This window comes from Panthera leo, chromosome B1, assembly GCF_018350215.1.
Source record: "Panthera leo isolate Ple1 chromosome B1, P.leo_Ple1_pat1.1, whole genome shotgun sequence".
In the NCBI taxonomy this organism is placed as follows: Eukaryota; Metazoa; Chordata; class Mammalia; order Carnivora; family Felidae; genus Panthera; species Panthera leo.
The window spans coordinates 29229607-29252719 of NC_056682.1; the positions used below are offsets into that span (position 1 = coordinate 29229607).

Consider the following 23113-nt stretch of genomic DNA (forward strand, 5'->3'; position numbering starts at 1 on the left):
AAGAAAGAGGACACTTATGTTGATGAGCACTGAGTAATGTATAGAATTGATGAATCATTATATTGCACACCTGAAACCAATATAACACTGTATGTTAATTATACTTGAATTAAAATAAAAATGAATAAAATGGCAAAAAAAATTATTTCTGTTGTTAACCTCAGTAGCTCTGAGGTAATAACTTACTATATTGTCAAGTTGACAGTGATCTTATAAGAGATACAAGCTGCTAGATTGCTTTTTTGCTTTCCTTCTTTCTCCTTTTTTTCCTTTTTTCATATTGGGGGTCATATGTGCAAGTGGGTAGAAATCTTGACACATAGCAAGTGGGCTTCTTACAAGATATTTACAGTCCATACTGAGCATGTTGTGTGTTTTGGAAACAATTTCATTGGTATAGGAAGACTGAGGAATTGAGGCACAAAGAGAGTAAGTCATAGTAGAATATGGGGTCTAGTCACAACAGCATGAGGGAAAATGACCTGTGGTATTTGCTAGATTATGGGAGCACTCGTTGCCTTTGCCTCTGGGTAGTCTTGTGTTTTTTTTTTCTATTGAAGTTATCAATGGAAAATCAAAAAAACAAGATTAAAGAAAATTTCCATTATACTCTACATTAAATTGAAATAATACAATCCCAGTGTAAGAAATATCATTTAAAATGTATGTATTTTTAAGTGTAATGCTTTAGTTATGTATTTATTTGAGCATCCCTAAATTAAGTCTTGGTATTAGAAATTCTTAACTAGATAATTTTCTTTTTGTGTGGTGGGATTCTCTCCTCTTCCCAAGAGCAAACTTGTCTCAGTCATTATTTTCCTTCAAATTCTTCTCTAGGTCTGCCATCTAGGATCCCCGATTTAAGCAACCTTTTCTCAATACCTGTAACTTAAGGAAATAATATCTTATATTGTTTTTCTGACTTATTTAAGTAAATTGCTGCACTTATGCCCTGGTTCACTCATTAATTTGAAACTGAATACATTATACAAAACTCTGTGATTATTTACAGTACTTTTCATCTGCCTAACATAAGTCAAATATTAATTAATCCTTACACAACCCCTGTTAAGAGAGACAGCTGTGACATGGTTAAGAGCATGGACTTTGAAATGAGATGCCTGGGTTTGAATCCAAATTCACCACTTATCAGCTGTGTGAAATTGAGCAGGTTCCTTAATCTCTCTATATGTGGTTATCGCACCTGGAAAATGGCAATTAAATAGCATGTCCCTTTATCTAGTTTTTGTGAGGATATGGACTGATATATGTAAAGCAATTACAATAGTGCATGGGACACAGTTATTATTTATGGTTGGTAAATGATTTTTAAAACCAAACTCAAGCAAAATTTATATTATGGTGTTTAATATTTTTAACATTGAAAAGGACACTAAGAAACAATTTTGTTTAATAGTTAACAGCAAAATACCACTCTAAAGTCATTACTATTTAATGCCATGGTATGTAGACCGAAATCATGCTGGATGTTACCTGCATTATCTCAATTGTAGGAAATTGTTTAATTAAAACAGTTTTCCTCAGGCAGCATGGAAAGGCATGAATAATAAAATACTGAAAGCAAAAGTATATAGGCCTCATTATCATAGCATCTATTGTATCATTTATAATTTTACTAATACTAATCATTTTTTTAAAAATCCAGTGTATGTCTAAGATAATTATATAAAATATCTTTATGCTTATTGTCAATTTTAAGAATTTTCTCTTCAAAAAAATTGATTATAAAAGAAAGAAAACCAATGGGGCATTTTTGCATACACATGTCCTTAGGCCCCCCCCCCCTTTTTTTAATATCTGCTTCATCCTGGTGAATTTCTTCTCATTTTCATTGGACTCAAATCTCTGACTTATAATCTGTGATTTTTTTGGTAGTTTTTAATATCCACAATATTGTTACATTTTCTACTGTTCTTATTACCTTCCTTGATATATCTTTGAGGTGAAAATGGGAAGAAGGGTTATTTCACAATCATGGAAACTGATTCGAGAAACTTTAAATAACATGCTAACCCTCCTAGAAAGAGAATTGAGAAGAAATGGAAAGTAGATTCTGGTTAAAGTTTCATTGATTCTGGTGGGGTAGCCTTGTTCTAGTATGTGGAGGACAGATTCCAGGGTCATTCTAAGATTCCCAACTCTTAGTATTTACCAAGAATACCAAATCTCCTCCCCTTGAATGTGAGCATAACCTGTCACTTGCTTCTTACCAATAGACTATGGCAAATGTGGTGGGGTATATGTGATTATGTGTATGCTCTTGCATTACATAAGATTGTAATACCTGTCTTGTGAAGATACTCTCTGTTTTTATAAGTTTGAAGAATCAAGCCACAATGTTGTAAGAAGTCCACACGGCAAGAAACTTAGACCCTTAGTATGGCAACACTTAAGCTACTGAATACCACTAATAGCAATAAGGAGCAACGAAGGGGATCCTTCTACAGAAAACTCCAGATGAGACTACCAGGCTGACACCTTGATTGTAGCCTTGCCAAATACTTAGCTAAGCTGTGCTCAGACTCCTGACTCACAGAAACTGAGATAATTAATGCTTTTTTAAAAAAGGTATTAAGTTTGTGGTAATAGGTAGATAATTAAAACAGATTTTAGTACTAGGAGTGGGATGATGCCATTAAAAAATACCTAAAAATGCTGAGCAGTGGGTAGAAGCTGGAAAAATTTTGAGGGGTCTGGTCTAGAAAGCCTAAACTGCCTTCAGTTTTGCAAATTTCATAGAAATTTGTACTTTAAAGATGCTGCTGGGGCGCCTGGGTGGCTCAGTCAGTTGAGTGTCCGACTTTGGCTCAGGTCATGATCTCACGGTTTGTGAGTTCGAGCCCCATGTCAGGCTCTGTGCTGACATCTTGGAGCCTGGAGCCTGCTTGGGATTCTGTGTCTCCCTCTTTCTCTGCCCCTCCCCTGCTTGTTCTCAGTGTCTCTCTCTCTCTCTCTCAAAATAAATAAAAATTTAAAAAAATATTAAAGATGCTGCTGGTTGAGAGTTCAGAAGGAAGTGAGGAATATGTTACTAGAAACTAGAGAAAGAGGAAGCCTTCTTATATAATTGCAAAAACCTGAGCAAAATTGTCTCAGTGGTAAAAAGAACTTGTAAGTGTAAGATGCACTTACTTAATTCAACTAAGTAGATTTTCAAGGAAAGTGTTGAATATGCCACCTGCTTTATTCTTGCTGCTTATGGGAAATACAAGAGGCATGAGATCACTTGAGGGAAGGACTGTTAAAATTGCTTGATGATTTGGGAAGTGTTAAGCTTCTCCAGAGCCAAGAGATGCTACATTTGAGAAATGTCCCAAAGCCCTGTCACAAATACAAGGTCTAGAGGAAAAGATGAGGATGTGACTGTACAGCCTTTTGTAAGAACCTTAGTTAGAATTGGCGAAATTCTCGAATTATATTCAGTGACACAAAGGGTCTTTCAAGAGATTAAAGTTGTGCCTCATGGGATTTTTTTAAATCAAATCATGGGCCTCTGAGAAGCATAAGTGCATTGTCCTTTCTTTCAGTGAAACTCACAGACACCCACAAAGTGTTTGAGAGAATTATGTTAGCAAAAACAATAGCACAACACTAGCTTGGACTGAAAGGTGTAGAGAAAGTAAAAAGTGAAAGAGGCTTTGAAACCTAGTCAAAGGACTCTCATCATTTGGCTGGATTTCAGAATTGCTATGGACCACTGACTTTTCATACTTTCTATTTCCCCCTTTTTGAATAGAAACGTCTGTATATTTCTTATGACTGTTGAACCATTGTATGTTATGTGTTGGGGGAAGGCAGATAACTTGTCTCTTTAGTTTTTTGGATTGACAGATGAGCCTGAAGAGCCTCATCATCATCTGCACCAGATTTAGATGATGAGATTCTGAACTTTGTGCAGATGGGATTGGACTCTGGTAGAACTTGTGATAGAATAAGTATATTTTGCACATGGAAAGAACATAAATCATTGGGGACCAGAGGGTGGACTGTGGCAGACAGACTGTAGGTTGCCCCACCATGATCCTCACCTTCCAGTATCTATGACTTTATGAGGTTATTTATCATAACCTCATAAGTGGGGGTGGTGGGACTGTGACTTGCTTCTATTTAGTGGGATATAGTGAAAGTGATGGATGTACATGATTGCATGGATGTGATTATGTTATGTAAGACTGCAATTCCATCCTGTGAAGAAACTCTGTCTCCTTTGCTGGCTTTGAAGAAGCAAGCTGCCGTGCTGTATGCTGCCCATGATGGGAGTCACATGGCAAGAGACTGAGTGCAGCCTCTGGTCAGTCCAGCAGCCTGCAAGGAACTGGATGCTGCCCCCAACCACAGGGACAAGGAAGCAAGTTCTAAACTTGAATGTCAGATGAGAGTGTAGCCCTGGCCAGCACCTTGCTTGCAGCATTGCAGAAGACCCAGCTAAGCTCTGCTCACACTCCTGATCAAAAAAATGTGTAGTTTCTAATGGTCCTATGTTTGGGGTAATATTTTTGCACAGCAATATACAACTAATACAAAGATTTGCTAAAATAGAAGTTACAATTGCAAATTGCAAATGATTTTGTCTGTATCCCCAGCATCCATGGATGTGTCTGGAATATAGAGCTGTTCAATAGATATTCACAGAAAGTAAAGAAGAAAGGAAGGCAGGGAGAGGTTCCCTTTGGGAATGTACCTGTGGTTTGCACCTGTGTCAGACTAATTTGGTTATTTATACTAAATTGAGAGACTTGCCTGTAGGTGTTTGGAGTTTGATAAATTCAGAGGTGAGAATTGGTAGAGTTATCTTCTAAGCTTGGACTGCTATAATTATTCTTATCACGATATTAGGGAATAGAACAGAACTGGCACATTATGGACTTGAAACCCAGGTACATTTCTTCCTACTCAGTCAAGCATGTGACCGAAAGCACTGTCCTGCCCTTGTAGGCAGTTTTGAGACCTATCTGTGCACAAGTTGATGGGAACAGAGTCAGCCAGGCCAGGTGTTATATGTTATCTTTTTTTAAAAATATCTTTATAGAGATACAATCCACATACCATAAATTTACTCCTTTCAAGTGTATAATTCAATGATTTTTCAGTAAATGTATATAGGCTTGAGCAACTAACACCACAATTCAGTTTAAGAATATTTCCAATGCCCAATAAAGACCCCTTGTGTGCATTTGCAGTCATTCCTCCTTCTCACCCCTACCCCAGACAGTGGATCACTAATCTATTTCTGTCTCATAGATTTCCCTTTTATGGGCATTTCATGTAAATGGAGTCCTGTGAATATGGAAGCATATGAATATGTAGTCTTTTGTGTATGGCTTATTTTACTTAGCATAATATTTTTTAGGTTTATCCATGGTTGTAGCATGTTTTGTGACTTGATTGCTTTTTATTGCTGAATAATGTGCCATTGTATGAATGTATCACCGTTCACCAGTTTATCAACATTTGGATTGTTTCCACTTTTTGTTTCATAAAAATAATGCTGCCATGAATAGTCACATCAAACCTTTGGACATGTATTTTCATTTCTCTCTTGTAAATTCTTGAGGGGTATGCGTGCTAAGTCATATAATAAATTTAAGTTAATCTTCATCACACTATCTTCAGGATAAGATTTTGAAAAAAAAATTAGGGCCTAACAACATTTTTTATAAATCATTTATTAAAGCTCTATTTTCTTGATTTATACGTTTAAAGAACAAAAGGTAGAAGATGGGCTGCTTATTTTGTTTTATTAAATAAGGAATGTTACAAATAAAAAAAATACCCATACCTTTAAATGTGAGGGATATAGGGGCACATGGGTGGCTCAGTTGGTTAAGCTTCCAACTTCAGCTCAGGTGATGATCTCGTGGTTCATGGGTTCGAGTCCTGCGTTAGGCTCTGTGCTGACAGCTCAGAGCCTGGAGCCTGCTTCAGATTCTGTGTCTCCTTCTCTCTCTGCCCCTCCTCTATTCATGCTCTGTCTCTCCCTCTCTCAAAAATAAGTAAACATTTAAAAAAAAACTTAAATTCGAGGGATATATAGTACTGTAGTCAATTACTGGTATAAAGTGCCACTATAGGTATTAAACACTTAATTATCACCCAACATTATTTACTTATAGGAATATTTGAACCTATGTTAAAACTAATGTTTTAAAATTTAGATATATGGTTGTAATTATCCTATACTTTAAGGAAATAAAAATAAGCTAGTTTATATACTTATATAGCATCTCTCAAGTGCAGAAACAGAAAGCTAGTAAGTATATACTGGTGTGCAGATAGAGAATTTAAAGTAAATAAGAAACTATGCTCAGGAAAGATCAATTGCTTCTATACACTGCAAATGTCTTGGCATTTTTGTTGGCCAAATAGAGAGTTCATTCATCTGAATAAGGAGCATGGTAAGTATAACTAGATTTTCAGAAACAAACATTCCTATAGGCTTTATCAGATTAATAAAATTTTCTAGCAATCAAGTTCAAAAATATCCAGAATGTCTTTCAACTCACATGTTATGTATATGACTCTTCTTATCACTTTAAAGTTAATTTCCTTACTTGTGGAATTCTAGAACAAAAAGGTACTTAGTGAAGATTATGAGTATAGTTTTCAGGATAAATGTAAAAAGGAAGTATACATCCATTTAGCCTTCCATCCTCACAGAATGGCATAGATTAAAAATGGAATATGATTTAAGAAGGATTGGCATAAATTAACAAATGATAGATGCTTGATGTGTCCAAGAGAAGGAATACAGGGTTGTTGGTATATATTTTGAATGCTTTAGTTTGGTTATATGGGGGGTAGACTTAGTTTCCCTGGAACCTTCTAGGTGCCAGTGTCAAAGAAGGAATGATGAGCAGAAGAAGCCAAGGGTACAACTCACTGTGTGTCATTTCTTATGTTCTAAACTTCAGGTATGAAAGGTTGGGTTATTCAAAGACCAAAAGTAAGTAGGTCACAATTCTTTACAATATCAAGCTTTCAAAAAAAATCACTTCATTTTTTTTCTTTTGATGTCCAGATATTTTTTCATTTGATGTCCAGATATTATTTCTTTTGATGTCCAGATATTATACACATTTTTTCAATGGTAGAAGGCTTTAAAAACATTACATGTACACATAATAGATTTTATGAATGTCTAAACTAGGACACACAATCTGGAGAATTTATAAGTCAACTTCAGCATGGAAAAATTAACTGGCAAAACTTGGTAGTTAATGGTTTTTGAGTAATAGCACTACTGTTCTATTGCTTTGTAAGTATGAATACATTAAACTTTGTACCAATCCTGTGAGGTAGTTATAAGTATGATCATCTCCATTTATTAGATGAGGAATCTGAGCCATAGGGATTTAGGTGAATGGCTCATGGCCACACAGCTAGAAAGTGAAGTCAAGATTTGACTCAGCAATCTGGCTTCAGAGTCTATTTTCTGAACCAATATGCCATACTATTCTCTTGAATAATTATGTAGGGTAACTTATTTATAGGAAATAAGATATATACCTGATTATTGCCATGTTATTGATACTGTGTACTACAGTACAATTTTCAAGATTTACCTTTCTTATTGAGAATTTGTAATCATTTAAAAAATGTAATGAAATTTTAAAAAATTTAATGTTTATGTCTGAGAGAGAGAGAGAGAGAGAGAGAGAGAGAGAGAGAGAGAATGAGTGGGGGAGGGACAGAGAGAGAGGGAGACACAGAATCTGAAGCAGGCTCCAGGCTCTGAGCTGTCAGCATAGAGCCTGATGTGGGGTTCAAACTCTCAAACCACAAGATCATGACCTGAGCTGAAGTCAGACGCTCAACTGACTGAGCCACCCAGGCACCTCAAAAATGTAATGAAATTTAATACCTTTAATAACATTTTTGAGAAGAAACTATTTTGTAACTCTTTTTTGTAAAATAAATCACTTTTCTATTTAATATATCCTCTTAACCAAAAATATTTTCTATAGACATGCTTATTATTCTCACTTTCACTTGTTCCATCCCAGGATTTGTTGTTGGTGAATGTGCCTGCTTGAGAGTCAAGAACAAGTTTTGGGATGTTCTCTTTTAGGAGTCCACACTGAATGTGAACTACTCTCTTCTGGGAAATCCCAGGATTAGATTAAGTAATTATTCATAAGATATAAAATATAGTAGGGAAAATATTATAGTTAGGTAAATAGTCTTTTAAAATCTTGTTTTAAATTAGATATTTTTATATTGATGCTTAAGGATGTTAATGACAACATTTATTTTGATAGAAGAAGCATTAACTGAACAAACTGTCTTTAAGTTAGCGACCATGCAGTGGGAAGTCTAGCAGTCAATACCACAAATGTACAGAACTGTGGCTTAGCGAAATGAAAGGCATAGAACCTGAAAGTAAGTAGCAAACTTTGCTTGAATGTGTCTCGAGTTAAAACAGAAAATAAGATTTCTGAGGGGGATACTTATAAATTGTTTCAGTAAACAAATTATTTTTGTACACCCTTAAGCTGGTGAAAAAGCAACCATTTACCTGAAAATAATTGATATGCTAATTTTAGATAATTCTTTTCTAGGCATGAAACCAAATCTCATAAGAATCCCTATTATGGTGGTTCTTTGATTACTTTGCATTGTCTCAGGCGCTTCCAATTTTTCAAACATTGTATTTCTCTGAAAATATCCTATAATTTAGTATTTCCTCTCTTTCTCGCTATTCTTTCCTTGCTTATTCCAAAGGGTTACTTTCAAGCACTTCTCTAATTTACAGGGTGCATATTTTCTATTTCTACCTGTAATTCTGTGAAAATAAAGCAACTGTTCAGTGGATAGTAATATGAATGCAAAAATATGTCCCCACTGAAGCATTAACATAATTTAATGTACATTCAGCAAAATTAAAGCAAGCAGTAAGGAATATAATTCTTATTTACATTTTGAAATGGTGGTAACAAAGGGCTTTGTTGCCTGTTTTGTAAATGCAAGCTTCACCCTGATTTAAACTCTTTTAAAACTCTATGGACAATATAAGCTACTCAATTTAAAGTTTTCATTGTTGAATTGAAGCTTCTTTGGTGAAGTGAAGAATAAGAATAAATACCTTCTAAGGACTCAATATTTGTGTATCCCTCCCCTAAGTTCATGCGTTGATGCCTTAATACCAATATGATGGTATTCGGAGGTGGGGTCTTTGGGAGGTAATTCGTTCATGAGGGTGGAACCGTCATCATGGGGTTTGACCCCTTTTAGGAGAGACACAAAAGAGTCTCTCTCTCTCTCTCTCTCTGCCATGTAGGGATCCAAGGAAAAGATTTGACATCACAAAACTAGGAAAATAGCTCTCACCAGAACCCAACCAATTGGGATGCTGATCTCAGACTTCTAGCTTCAGAACTGTGAGAAATAAATTTCTATTATTTAAAAAAAATTTTTAAATATTTACCTTTGAGATAGAGAGAGAAGGGGAGGGGCAGAGAGAGAGGGAGACACAGAGTCCAAAGCAGGGTCCAGGCTCTGAGCTGTCAGCACAGAGCCCCATGTGGGACTTGAACTCACAGACTGCAAGATCATGACCTGGGCTGAAGTCAGATGCTTAACTGACTGAGCCATCCAGGCACCCCAATAAATTTCTATTATTTAAGCCACCCAGTCAATGGTATGCACAGTAGCCTGAACAGACTAAGACAATCCATAATGAAGAAAATATAATAATTTAATTTCGCTCGAATTCTATATAACATCAGGCATTAACCTGTGTCCATATGCAGTAAAGATACTTAAGCAGAATGTACCGTGCATAAGATACACATTTACTGAGGTCAAGTAGACAATATTTACCTTAAATTACATACATCCACTTAGACTTTTTGGTTTTATCATTTAGCCTGTTTTATTACTACTTCTGTGAACTGCTTATTTGAAGTTTTACAACATGTATTTCTCCTTGGAGGAAATGCAGGCCACAGATATTGGAATAGAGCTTAAACTGTGACAAAAATTCAATTGTGGTAAAAGAAATACACCAGAAGTAGTGCTTGAGTCACTTTAAATTTTTTTGGAATTAGACATAAAGTAAGTTAGGATGTGCAGGAGAGAGATGATGGGTTATGATTTAAATTTTCGATTCTACTCATTATAGACATCAAAATCAATTTCAGACATCAGTTTTCAATAGTATTCTTATGTATAACTGAAACACAGAGATGTGTAATATTTGGTACAATAAAGATACATGGCTTCTTGTCCCTTGAGACATCTGTCTTCATGACAGAGTTGAAGAGTACCAGCTCATGAGTTATGTAACCTTGAGACAATATTCCATTTCTACTTACAAGGATGAATAAATGTCATAATAAGGACCAAATATCATTTGTTATATACAAACTATGTGATTCTTTTTTTGGCTTTTCTTTTCTGGATCTAAATAACTACAGGTGACATTTATGAGAAATGAAGTGTACTGAATCCAATTGAGAAAGTAGAAGATTCTATATCTCCATTAACTTGTGAGAGGTTTCATCATTCCAGTCCTCTCCTGACAGCCGAATGATCTCTACTTTCCCCAAATTCACGTGGCCTACCATCATTTGGCCAATTAGTTGTGCACTGAGTTAATATGCGATGAGGGTATATTTCAGTACACAAGTAGGAATATAGAAGAAGGTACTGTTCCCTGGGAAACACATTGAGACTGATTTCGATGAAGAAGGTTATTGGGGAATGTTTTGGGGTATAGTGGGGGTGAGGAAAAGGCAAAAGGAGAAATTGAACTACCAGGAAAATGCAATAGTTCCCGTCGGTCCTTCAGGGAGGACTCACTTGGGGGTGTGGGGGGCTGCAGCTCTCATCACCTGACTGGCTATTCCTAGGGAGGGACTGTGTTCCAAGCTGGCCCATTGAATTGACATTGAATTGACAGTCATTGCTTCTGACAACTGATAAAATGAGTATAGGTCCTGAGGCCTCAACCTGGGAGGCACACCACATCATCTACTTCAGGCAGCAATGGATGTAAGGTGAATAATACAGCCATAATAGCCAGCTGGGCTGTTTTAAACCCAACTTCTAGTATATGCTGGCTACGGACCTTGGGCAAGTTACTTACTTTTCTGTCCCTAATAAGTGGGGATAAGAATACTGCAGGTATCACACTGAGTTATTGTGGAAATGGACGAGTTAACACATATAAAGTACATAGCAGTTCTTGGAATATTGTGAGTATTCTGTAATTGTCAGCTATTATTAGAGGTTGCTATAAAATAATGAAACTGTTTTAAAAACTTACCCATATGAATATTTGTTCCCATAAAGACCAGGAGGGGATAGTAAGAAATAAAACCCCATTTCTCTAGCTGCTTAAAAGAAGGATCTCGTGGCCATGCTAGATATACATCATGAGTTGGCTGGTGTTTTCCTCATTCTATGACCCAAGCTGACAGAGTAGCCACTGGCTGGATCACTGCCACTGGTGTGGCAGAAAAAAGAGATAGCATTTTACATGTATGCTGGCTCTTAAAACTTCCACCTGGAAATGATACATGCCATTTCTACATACAGTTCATTGGTCAAAATAAATCACATATGTACATATAACTCTAAGGGATGTGAATGGAAGTACAATCGCACCCTTTGGAAGGAAAATCAGAATGACTTCACAATAGCACTAATGACTATTGCAGTTTAACTTAAAAATTTTACCTGGAAGGGTATATACTCAATAATGACAGCTAACTTTTCTTGAGCACTTATTATGTGCCAGGCATTGAGATAAATAGCAATACTATAATACAGATCCTATTAATATTCCAATATTGTATATATTTTAAAAATCCTGAGGCTTAGAGAAACTTGATTAACACCATGAATCCAGCTGGTGGTAAACATGGATTCGGATTCAGGCCCATCTGATTGCAAAGCTCATACTCATAACTACCACTATTTCCTCCCAAGAACTTCAAACCGTGACTTAAAATATTTTCAAAATACATGCTCTACCTTTTAAATTTTCATTTCAAGGAATTGCTATTGGAGTCTGTTATTTAGAAAAGCCTAGTAGAAGTTTCTTTCTTGTTCCCATAATGGCATTGGATTGGTAAACATGTGTCAGTTAGCCCTCATTCATTGGGGAACAGTCAGACCAATGGAGACTTGCACTTTCCCTGCATAAGGCGTGCAGGGGTCATCTTCCTTCCAGAGGGCCGGAAGGATCCCTGTGGCTAGGCCTGGAGGTGATGCACAGAACTTCTACTCATTTTCTATTGGCTAGAAATTCAGTCACAGGACTATACTTGACTGCAAAGAAAGCTGGGAAGTGTAGTTAGCTGTGTGCCCAGGGAGTCTTGCTTGTGATAGGACTATGCTTTATGTTTTCATGGGAGTGAAGAGACCTTAAAACAGAGTACATGCCTTTGAAGTTAGCAGGGCATATCTCAAAGCCACTTCATTGTTTGACCTGCATTCCTTTCTCTTTCCAGTACTCTAGGGTAGTGTGTTATTTGTATTTCTCCCACTGTAACATTTTTTATCCTGTATTTCTTAACATGCTTTGTAGTTTGCTTTTGTACTAATGGAAAGATTATAGTTAGAATTACTTATCTTTCCTTTAACTACTATAAGAGATTTTGTAATAATCTGCAGAATGATGCAGAGGATACTCTAATCACAAGCAGGAAACAAGCCTGCAGTCTGATCCAGAGGAGGAGGGTTTCATGTGCTGCTGGGCCATCACTGCCTACTTCTGGGGCCCACCAGACCACCAGATAACACTGAGGTCTGGAAGGACAGCAACATCTTAAGACTTATCCTCCGGATAGTCCATTACAAACTATAATGAGAATTTTTTAGGTGTCACATAGGGGATGTGGATTGATGAACTGGAAGGGAATTTTGAATGTGGTGCAGTGGGATGGAAGGTTTAGCTCTTACTAACTTTTGGGTGTGCAGGTGTGCTGTATTGCCTACTCCCATGACTAATCATAAAGTTAAGAAAGAGTCTTAAGATTGTGTTCTATATTTTCCCATGATTTTAGGGTGGCCATCATTACTGGGAGTGTGAGGGGCCCAATAACATATAACCTTTTAAACAATGTTTAAATGGTTTTAAAGACAATCTTATTATTATTTTTAAGGGTTTTTTTATGTTTATTTTTGAGAGAGAAAACATGAGCAGGGGAGGAGCGGGGGGTGGGGGGGGGGGAGGGGTCAGAGGATCCAAAGAGGGCTCTGCGTGGACAGTAGCCAGCCCGATGAGGGGCTTAAACTCATGAACCAAGCCCTGAGATGATGACCTGAGCTGAAGTCAGACACTCAACTGACTGAGCTACCCAGGCACCCCTTAAGACAATATTTTCTTGATTCTGTCCACTCAGAAGGATCAGGGTGTCTTTCTTCTTACCTTTTTATTTATAGCCCTGTCTAGGGTCTGTATATTTTGTTATATGGAGCATGTATTAGCAGCTCTAAAAGTCAACAAGGCAGATACTTGCATCATTATTTTGTAGGAAAAAAAATGTGGGTTCAGGGACATGATGATTTTCCTTAGGTCCTGTAGTTGGTAATAACATATTGCATGTGAAACAAATTCTTCAAATTCATTTTTTGTTGTTCTTTCCACCCAACTCTGCTGTTTATCACATTCTTTTGAATATATGAAGGAGTAGAAAATATTCCTTCTTTGAAGATAGGTTCCGGGTTTTGGAAAGAACCAAGAGAAGTCCAGTATTAATTATGGTGAATAAAGTTGATGACCAAGTTACATAATGCTATTTGCGATTTTAAAAAATGAGATATATCTACAAATGAACACATTTTTGAGGCTTATAAACTGGTACATAATACATGTCTCTTAAATATTTGTTAGGTTTATTTGAGAAAAATGCAAAAATACTTTGGAATTTATATTTGACTATGTAGCTTTGTGACTTTTACCTATATTATGATGAGAACCAGATCCAAGGAAATTGAAAACAGGAACTAAGAATAGGGAGTACAGAGTTCAAACAATATTCATGTTTAAAAACTGAACTTTTGTTTTCAGTGATTTTTAATAAAGTCTAGTATCAATTCGTGATTTGGCCTCTGAGGGGGGGTTATATATAAAGGTGGAGAGAGAATGAGCAGTTATTTCTATTCACTATGTGTTATGTGATTTACTTCATTTAATCTTCGAACCCATCTATGAAAACAAATAATATTTCCATTTTAAAGGTGAGGGAAAGGTTCATGGTTTTCAATTACTGATCAAAGGTCACAAGGCAGTAGGAGGCAGAACTAGAATTAGAATCCACGTCCATCTGTTTCAAAGCGTCTTTCTTCCAAATAATTCTGTCTCATTTCAAAGGCATAACAGAGGATGGAGTTATAGTAGATTGAATGGTTGTCCCACCAAAATATGTCCATGTCCTAGAACCAGTGAATGTGACCTTATTCATAAAAAGGGTCTTTGCAGATGTAATTAATAATCTCTAAATGAGATCATCCTGGATTATCTGAATGGGTTCTAAATCTGACAAGTATCCTTATACAAGATACACAGGGGAGATGCAGATGGAGAAGAGAAGGCCATGTGAAATAGAGGCAGAGATTTGAATGATGCAGCCATAGCCAGGCACCAGAAACTTGAAGAAGCGGGGAGCCGATTGTCCTTAGAACCCAGGGAGGGAGTGCTGTCCTGTAGACACTTTGATTTCAGACTTTTGGCATCCAGAATGATGTGAGAACTAATTTCTTTCTTTTTTTTTCATACACCAAATTTATTCTAATTTGTCACAGCAGCCCTAGGAAACAAATACAGAAGGTGTGGGGAGGAGCATGCATGGAGGATGTACACACTGATTTATTTAAGGGCAAAGAAGAAAGGACACTATCTTTGGAAACAGGTAGGCCTGGGGTTGAATCTCAGCTCTGCTGCTGCTGAACGGTTTGTCCTGCAGAAGTACTTTAAACTCTCTAAGGTTAGGCTTTCTCCTCTGCAAAATGGAAATTATAATGCATTTCTCATCGGATTGTAAGGATTTAATGAGAGTATATAGAGCATTTAGCTTAATATAAGAAGTCAATTCCTCTGTGGATCAGAAGAATATTTAATAGTGAAATAAAACATTATCCTTGAGTTTGAGTAGCTCATATAATTTTGTAAATGAGACAGATAATGCAATATAGTGTTATATGGTCCATAATAGAATTATGAGACAGCAGTGGCACAAAAAGGGAATGATTGACTCCGATTGGCGGAATCAGGGAAGCTTTCAAAGGGAAGACACTTGAGCTGAGATTGAAAGATGAATAGGCATATACCAGACAGAGAAGGGGAGGCAGTTCACATAGAGGAAATAGAATGTGCAAATACTCTAAGATGGAAAACAGAATGGAACATAGTGAGGCCAGAATAAGGTGTGAGAGCAGGAAATGTTGGAAAGGTTTCAAAGAGTTAAGGAGGTCCAGATAGAGATCACATTGGGTCTTGGATGTTGTCAAATGTAGTTTGCTTTCTCACACACACAGTAATGGACCTGATAAATATGTGTAATTCTCTGGTCTAGTAATTCCTCCTCTGGGAACTTATACTTAGAAAATAATTGAGAATATACACAAAGATTTAGCTATAAGGCTATTCATTGTATATTTGTTCCCAATACCACAAAAAGGGTAAACAACCGAAATACCCATAAACAGAAGAATGGTTACATAAATTATGGTATAATGGAATGTTAGACAGCCCTAAAAAGGATATTACAGAAATATTATTATACATACTACCATGAATACTATAATAAGGAATTTCTTTCTATAAGTATTGCAAAACCAAAACCAAACCAATCCAAAAAACAGAAATGGAAAATAAGAGGGAAAAATAAGAACATCAGAACACTAGTCTAAAGTTAAGGAATTTCAGAAAGAGATTCTAGAAACGTGGAGGGGAGGAATTCATCAATAAAACAATTCAAGATTACTTCTTAAAACGGAGGATATAATTGAAAAGCCTGCAAAAAAAAATCACAAGTTTGATTTAACACTACTGGGATTTGTGCATGTATGTGGGAGAAATGCTCCTAACTATATCTTTATTGTTTCCTATAGAAACAATTACAGATGGTTGGATCCACAAGGCCACCCCTCTAATGTCTCTGGTTGCCACAACACTGAACTGAAACAGTTTTTCCATGGGAACATTCAAATATGTTTCATAGTGGGCTATCAGGAATCCTTGTGATCAAATTTTTTAGTAGAAATTAAAAAGGGGTGATGAGGTGGGATCAGGGACAGAGATGCTCTTTAAGGGCAGAAGAGCATCACTATTGAAAAGAATAGATTATAGCAATAGAAATGTACTTTTAATGCCTTCTGATAGAAAAACGATGCTATCTAGACCCCATTCTGAATCTTATTTGATCTAGTTCCTAGGTGAAAACAGAATATATAGTTAGCAGCATTTCCAGGCAGCAATAGTTTGAAGAGACCTGTAAAATGGAATCTCCAAAAGGAAATCACAAGGAAGGAGAGATCTTTGGCCACTTGGTGTGACATTTGGCTTAACAATAGTTTGAGCTTATATAAATGCTGAGCTACAGTGAACTTAAATAAATCAGAAAATGCCTATACATCATTTTGCTATCTGGTCAACCTGACAAAAACTTTTATCAATGAATGTTTTGAAATTTCATGAGTAATTAGAAAATAAGAAAATTTAAATGGTAAAAATATGATCTTAAGGGGTGCTGGGTGGCTCAATCAGTTGAGTGTCTGACTTCTTATTTCAGCTGAGGTCATGATCCCAGGGTTGTGAGGATCAAGTCCCACGTTGGGCTCCATGCTGAACATGTTGCCTGCTTAAGATTTTCTTTCTCTATCTCTGTCCCTCTTGCCTGCTGGCATGCACTCTCTGAAAAGAAATAATTTCTGGGGCACCTGGGTGGCTCAGTCGGTTGAGTGTCCAACTTCGGCTTAGGTCATGCTCTTGTGAGTTCGAGCCCCGCATCGGGCTCTGTGCTGACAGCTCAGAGCTGGAGCCTGCTTCAGATTCTGTGTCTCCTTCTCTCTCTGCCCCTTCCCTGCTCACACCCTGTCTCTCTCTCTGTCTGTCTCTCAAGACATAAATAAAAATATCAAAAAAAGAAATAATTTCTAAATTAAAATTCATTTTAAGAAATGTTTCTTATTTCATTAATATTTTATTGAAGTGTAGTTGACACACAATATTACATTAGTTTCAGGTGTATAACATAGTGGTTTGATAAGTCTAGGTGTCAACTTGAGCTGTGTTCACAAGTATAGCTACCGTCTTTCACCACTCATCACTATTACAATACCATTGACCATATTCTCCTATGCTGTGACCTTTCTAAATTAAAATTCTTAATAATTAATACTTTTTGCCTTGGGGCAGAGGAAGAAACCTAAGAATTGTATATTAGTTTAACTTAAGAGAAAAATAACTAAAGAGCTGACCATTTTCTAAAATTCCATAAGTAATAGTGCATATAATTGAATGCTCATAATAATAAAGGACAGTGTATCAAACTCAATTCTAATTAATTGAATATGCATTGTATCGGTAACTTTAATATCAAGATAAAGTTATTTAATGCTTCAGTATCTTCCCAAATATTTATTCTTGGCAGGCAGAATTTTGCTATAGATAAAAGGGGTTCAGAGACATTTTCAATCCTATTTACCAGAATGAGTTTTTGGCTCATCTTTCATATTGTATTACTGACCTCTGTAAAGAATTGCCCTCCTTTCCTTTATAGAACATTTCAGATACTAACCTTGCTGATTTTGTGATGTTGCCCCAATTTCATGCCTGGCACAAAGATAATATAAGCAGTGAGATACTTTGTGAACTTCCTCAACTGTGGCCAGGCTCGTCCCAGGAACTTCACTCCTTTACTTCATTACCTCATGACTCATCCCCAGCCCACCGAGAGAATCAGCGAATATGTAGAGAGAGTGAGCTGTTGGCTTTGTGTGGAGGACCGTGGCATTTCCCCACTCACTTCAGGTATAGGAGTGAGACTTCTTTCAAACCAACTGGGACGGCTTCAAGGAAACTACAAGGAGATATGGAGGGTACCTGGAATCAGAGGGAATTGTCATCTCTCTTTTCAGCTAGAGGCTGGCTGAAATCTACAAGCCTTTATGCCTTCCCTGGGACCACCAGAGCAGTAGAAGGGAGAGAGAGCTCTGGAGAGAGTAGATAGGTGTTCCCTAACATCTGAGGTATACATGAAAATGGAGACTGCGGCCCACTTCCTACCTGGGGAATTTTGAAGGCAGGACGACACATGGAGTACTCATAATAACAGAACAAAATGAGCAGGCGCCAGGGAGTAGCCTGCCTTTCCCTCATTTGCCATGGAAAAGATGTTTGAGTGTCCCATGGCTTAAGAGGATGTTCTGAAAGGTAGAAGCTATCTTAAAAGCACCTTGTTCCACAGGTACCTTACTGAGGTAAGAGAACACTGTAGTAATAGGCTGGGATGGGAGGAAATATTCCATTAGGGATAGAGAGAATTTCAAGAGGTATGCCAAAAAGCTGGATTACTTTTGTCTGGGAATTTAGCAGCATGGACTGCCTACAAAACTAAAGAAGCTTCCCCTGAAACTCACAAAAGTGCTAGTATTTGAATGTATGCCCCCAAAATGTCACTGATGGCCAGTGAGTATTAATCCAGGGAGAACTAAAATGCAAAGTAATTAAGCAGAGAAAAAATATACTTTTCCTTTAATCTCATCTTCTTTAACTTAGACCCTGGAAAAGCAAGAAGTAGGAGGGGAATGATGGGGAGGGAACAGGCTCATCTCCCTCCCCCCACCCCCCAGTGTAGCCCTGAGTTAAAGTAGTTGAGGAGAGGCTTTAAATTAGATATGAGATTGGGGTCAGATTAGACCAAAGCACTTTAATCTCTGCATAGGAGTCATCATTAACAAGATGGGACTTTTTCATATACCTGAAAGAATCTGGAGACTAGGAGGTCTGCCTGAAATAAGGACCAAGAGATGGAGATTCAGCAGAGAGTGCTTACAAGCAGTGATTGGACAAAAGTAAAGTCATCCTCACCAAGTTCAGACTGTTCAATCAACTGAATACGCTGGGACAGGTTGTGCATTAAGGTTATTTTGCTGTTAATGCTTTTTGGGGATGTTGTGCCCAGAGTCTGAAGTTAAGAAGGAGTTGGAGGGATCCTTCCCTGAAGAACCAATGTTTGGGTTTCAGTCTATTGTGAATTACTTACTACCACTACTATAAAATTTGTGCTTTAAAAAAAATTAATTAATATGAACTTCATTTGTACATCATTTATTCAAACATTGTATTTGTCCTGCATACATACAAAAGTAACTCTAAGATAGTTGTCACTGTGTTCAAAAGAACAAAATCTTAGTAATTTATATACCATCTGCTGTGTGCGAGGCGCTTTTCTAACTGCTTTCTGCACATTAATTGAATTAGTTTAGTAGTTGAAAGGTAGCTATTGTTATTGTCTATATTTTCTAGGTAATGAAACTGGGCACAAAGAGGTTAATTGTCTAAGGTTATGTAGCTAGTAGAGGTTGAACCTAGGAAATTTGCCTGTAGGGTTTGTTTAAAACCACTGTCATTCAAAATACAGGGTATTTCCTTTATTACAGATTCTAGTGAGAATATGACTAAATTTAAAAATAGAATTACAGGGAGAAGAATTAATGTGGCCTATAAACATTGGAGAGGGCTTCAAATTCACATGTTCCAGGGCCACTGGAGACGTAGCCGTGAGTGGTAGATATACTTGCTTGGCATGAAAAGGCTCATTAGTCTCATTTCAAAGATTAGTAATATCCATTATAATATCTTCTTTGGTCTTATCACTCAGAGAACATATCCTCCACAATAAAATATGTAACTTAATGGATTTCTGTATTGTTGTTTTGGATCAGGAATTATTTCATTTAGACTTCATATCTATCTATATTTACATCTCATATTTTTTGTGTGTCATTGTGGATTTGTATTCTGATGGTTGGCGGAGATCATTGTGAAGACATGGCTGCTGGTTGACCAGAGAGCTGGACCTGTGCAATAGGAGGCTCCCCACCCTCTCCTCTGTCCTTGGAATGTACATTCAGGCCACTGTTTCCACACTAGGACCTACCTTAGGGATCCAGGCTTGAGAGAGTAATGTGTTACTGAGACTACCTTGGCTGTATATATGACTGAACCCAGTTAAGGACTCTATATAAACTCTCAAGATTAGGGCAGGCGGGTGTGGAAATCTTCCCATGTAAGTTCCCTTGCTTATTAAAATTGCCACTTACCAACGTGGGGTGGTCTGCCTTTTTCTGTGGTCTCTCTCTGCCCTACATGTTTGAGGGCAAGTTTTGGATTTTACTCCGAGAAACTCATGTGGTTTTGAACCATCATTAAGGCATTCAGGAAAAGATGATGAAAAAGGCTTTAACTCTTTTATGTCCCAACTTGGGCCTGTTTCTTACACCAGGGAAGATCTTAGCTATGGAAAAATGACACACTCAATAAACAGGGACAACAAATAGAAAGCTATTTCTTATTTTTTGGAATACTGTTTTCAGAAGAAGTGGCAGGGAAGGCTGTTTAATGCTGGCTTAGTGGCTGACCTCTTACTTCTGTAAGAGGAAGTCTTTGTGATGGTGAACTTAGCATTCTAGGTGCTGAGAGCTTAGTGCTTCTAAGGTGCTAAGATTTTGCATGCTATCGCTTACAGAAATGGTTTTTGGAAGGAAGAGTCTATGCTACCAGCTTTTTAGGGAGGCTTTTGACAGAGGTTTTAGTAAAAGTATGAGGCTCATGGGCAAAGCAGAGAATTGGAAGAGCAGGACCCCCAGTTCTAAACCTACTTTCTGGGGGCACCTGGGTGGCTCAGTCTCATAAGTGTCTGTCTGTGGCTCAGGTTGTGGTCTCATGGGTTCAGAAGTTTAATCCTGGCATCTATGCAGAGCCTGCTTCTGATCCTCTGCATCTCTCTGTGTGCTCCTCCTCTACTCTCTCTCTGCCCCTCCCCTCCTCTTCTCTCTCTCAAAAAATAAACATTTAAAAACATTCCTCTGTCATTGTCTTTCTCTGTGCCTCTGTCTCTTAAAAAAAAAAAAAAGAAAAAAAACCCCCTACTTCTGAAAACAATCAATTTTATGATCCTGGGAAAGGAAAACTTTTTCCGAAACTCTTTATTCACTTCTGAAATTAAGAACTTTGGACTAGACATCCAGGATTCTCTCCTGTTCTAACATTTTGATGTGTTTCTCTCTGATTCAAAGCATAATCTAAAAGGGAAAGTTTATGACCTTCAAACATGGCACTCCCAGGTTAGGGAGTGCAGAATAAAATATTTATTTATACCATCCTTTCATAAGTAGATATAGTAAAAAGTGATGTAAAACCTACCAGTAGGTCATGAAGTTAATAACTTCTCTTGCTTTGATCTCTTTTATTACATATTTTTCATGCTCCTACACTTCAGTGTCCTCAACCCAGTAGCAGACTCTGTTCCATACTGAGACTCTTACCAAAACTGCAGACTGGAAGTTGACATAAAGTAATTGTGGTTTTCATGGTGTTATGTTTATGTTAAGGAATGCACAGTGTCCTGCGATCAGCATGTGTGGACTGTCCTAAAGCAGAAAAGTCTGTAAAATCAAAGGAAAACAGAAGTGACAAAATTGGAAGTGTTCATGATGGAAAGAGGTCCACAAAGTAAATAGTTTAATTCCACCTGAGTTGCAAATACCTATTTATTTTCTCTCTATGTGATTGAAGGTGCCATCTATATCCTATCCCTTGCAAGGGAAGGATGATGTTGAGACCTTCCATGGTGAAATAATCAGGAAATTGTCAAATTGTTGAGAACTGAGTGCCAGGATTATACCTTTGGGTCTTACGATTCATAATCTGCTTTTTACTTCCTTCTTTCCTTGACTTGATTGGGGCATATGTCACAGTAAAGGGTTAGAAAAATTTTCTATTACAAATATGACTTTAATTTCCTAAAAGTTTTTCAAAAGTTTCTTTATGGGTTGGATTCATCCTTAAAAAAAAAAAAAGAGTAGAAATTTTAAGAATATCCACTGACGCCTTTTGGAATAATTAGAAAGAAAGCAAAAATTCTGTTTACTTTTATCACAGAGAACAATGAAACTCTATAAACAAATTTAACCATTCAATCCCTTCTTTCTTCAAATTTGGCATATTTGTAAATAGCAATAATAGGCTCTACAAAGTGTCACTATAAATAAATAAAATGCACATTCATTACTCCTAAATATCAGTGTATCACGAAGTTTTCAAATCCATTTTTGAGGGAAATGTGTAACTTATGTAGAACATATTTAGGATTTTAAGTAGCATATTTCTGTTGGATGGTTTGTTTTTATGTTATCTATTGATAGTGCTTCATTACTAAGAAGGCATAAGAAAGAAACTTGTGCTCAAGGAAAAGTGATAAAATAAAAATTGTATTTGATCTCAACGACTTGCTTCAATGATCTGCAAAATAATAATGATCCTTCTCTACCACATAGTATAGTGTTATAATATTAGTTAATCATAATGTTAATAATAACATTCATATTCATCATCTCATTGTCCCCAAGGAGGGTACCAAGGAAGTCATATTAACATTGATCCCTGTATTTCTAGCTCATTAGCTCCCATGGGTATAATTACAGGATTATAGCTTAATATCCACATTCCCCCACTGGCTCTTCCAAAGTATGCTATGGTAATAGCTGGGAATTCCCACGGGGGTGGGAGGGGGCTGCTACACACGTGTGGGAACTAAATCTGCTATTCCATTCTGTCTTCCTTCTTAAGAGGTGCAATTCCCCCACTTCTCTGGCAAGTACATTCCCCCTGCCGTCTGCTTCTGCTTAGTTTCCTTCAGGACATGTGTGTAGTGCTCCTTCTTCCCAGAAATGCAAAGCAGTCTTCCCCCTCACATTACTTTTTCACTTTTTTCACCTGAGTTTTAAAGTGACATGCATGGTGTATGCCTTTAAGCTCTACAATGTTCTTTATTGCAAAGATCATTTCAGCTTCTACTTGTGATTCTGTTCCTCTGAGGAGGAGCCCCTGCTTTGAGCCACGCTGGGTAACACATCCCAT

The 23113-nt window shown here is 37.1% G+C and overlaps 1 long non-coding RNA gene across 1 annotated transcript in view; it reads left to right on the plus strand.

Annotated features, from left to right (window-relative positions):
* The window catches only part of LOC122217481, a 235454-nt gene extending 220581 nt beyond the window's left edge, over window positions 1-14873 (plus strand). The window contains exon 9 of the long non-coding RNA XR_006201524.1: window positions 14776-14873. This is a non-coding gene — a long non-coding RNA (uncharacterized LOC122217481). The remainder of the gene's footprint in view (window positions 1-14775) is intronic.
* Window positions 14874-23113: the final 8240 nt, after the last annotated feature.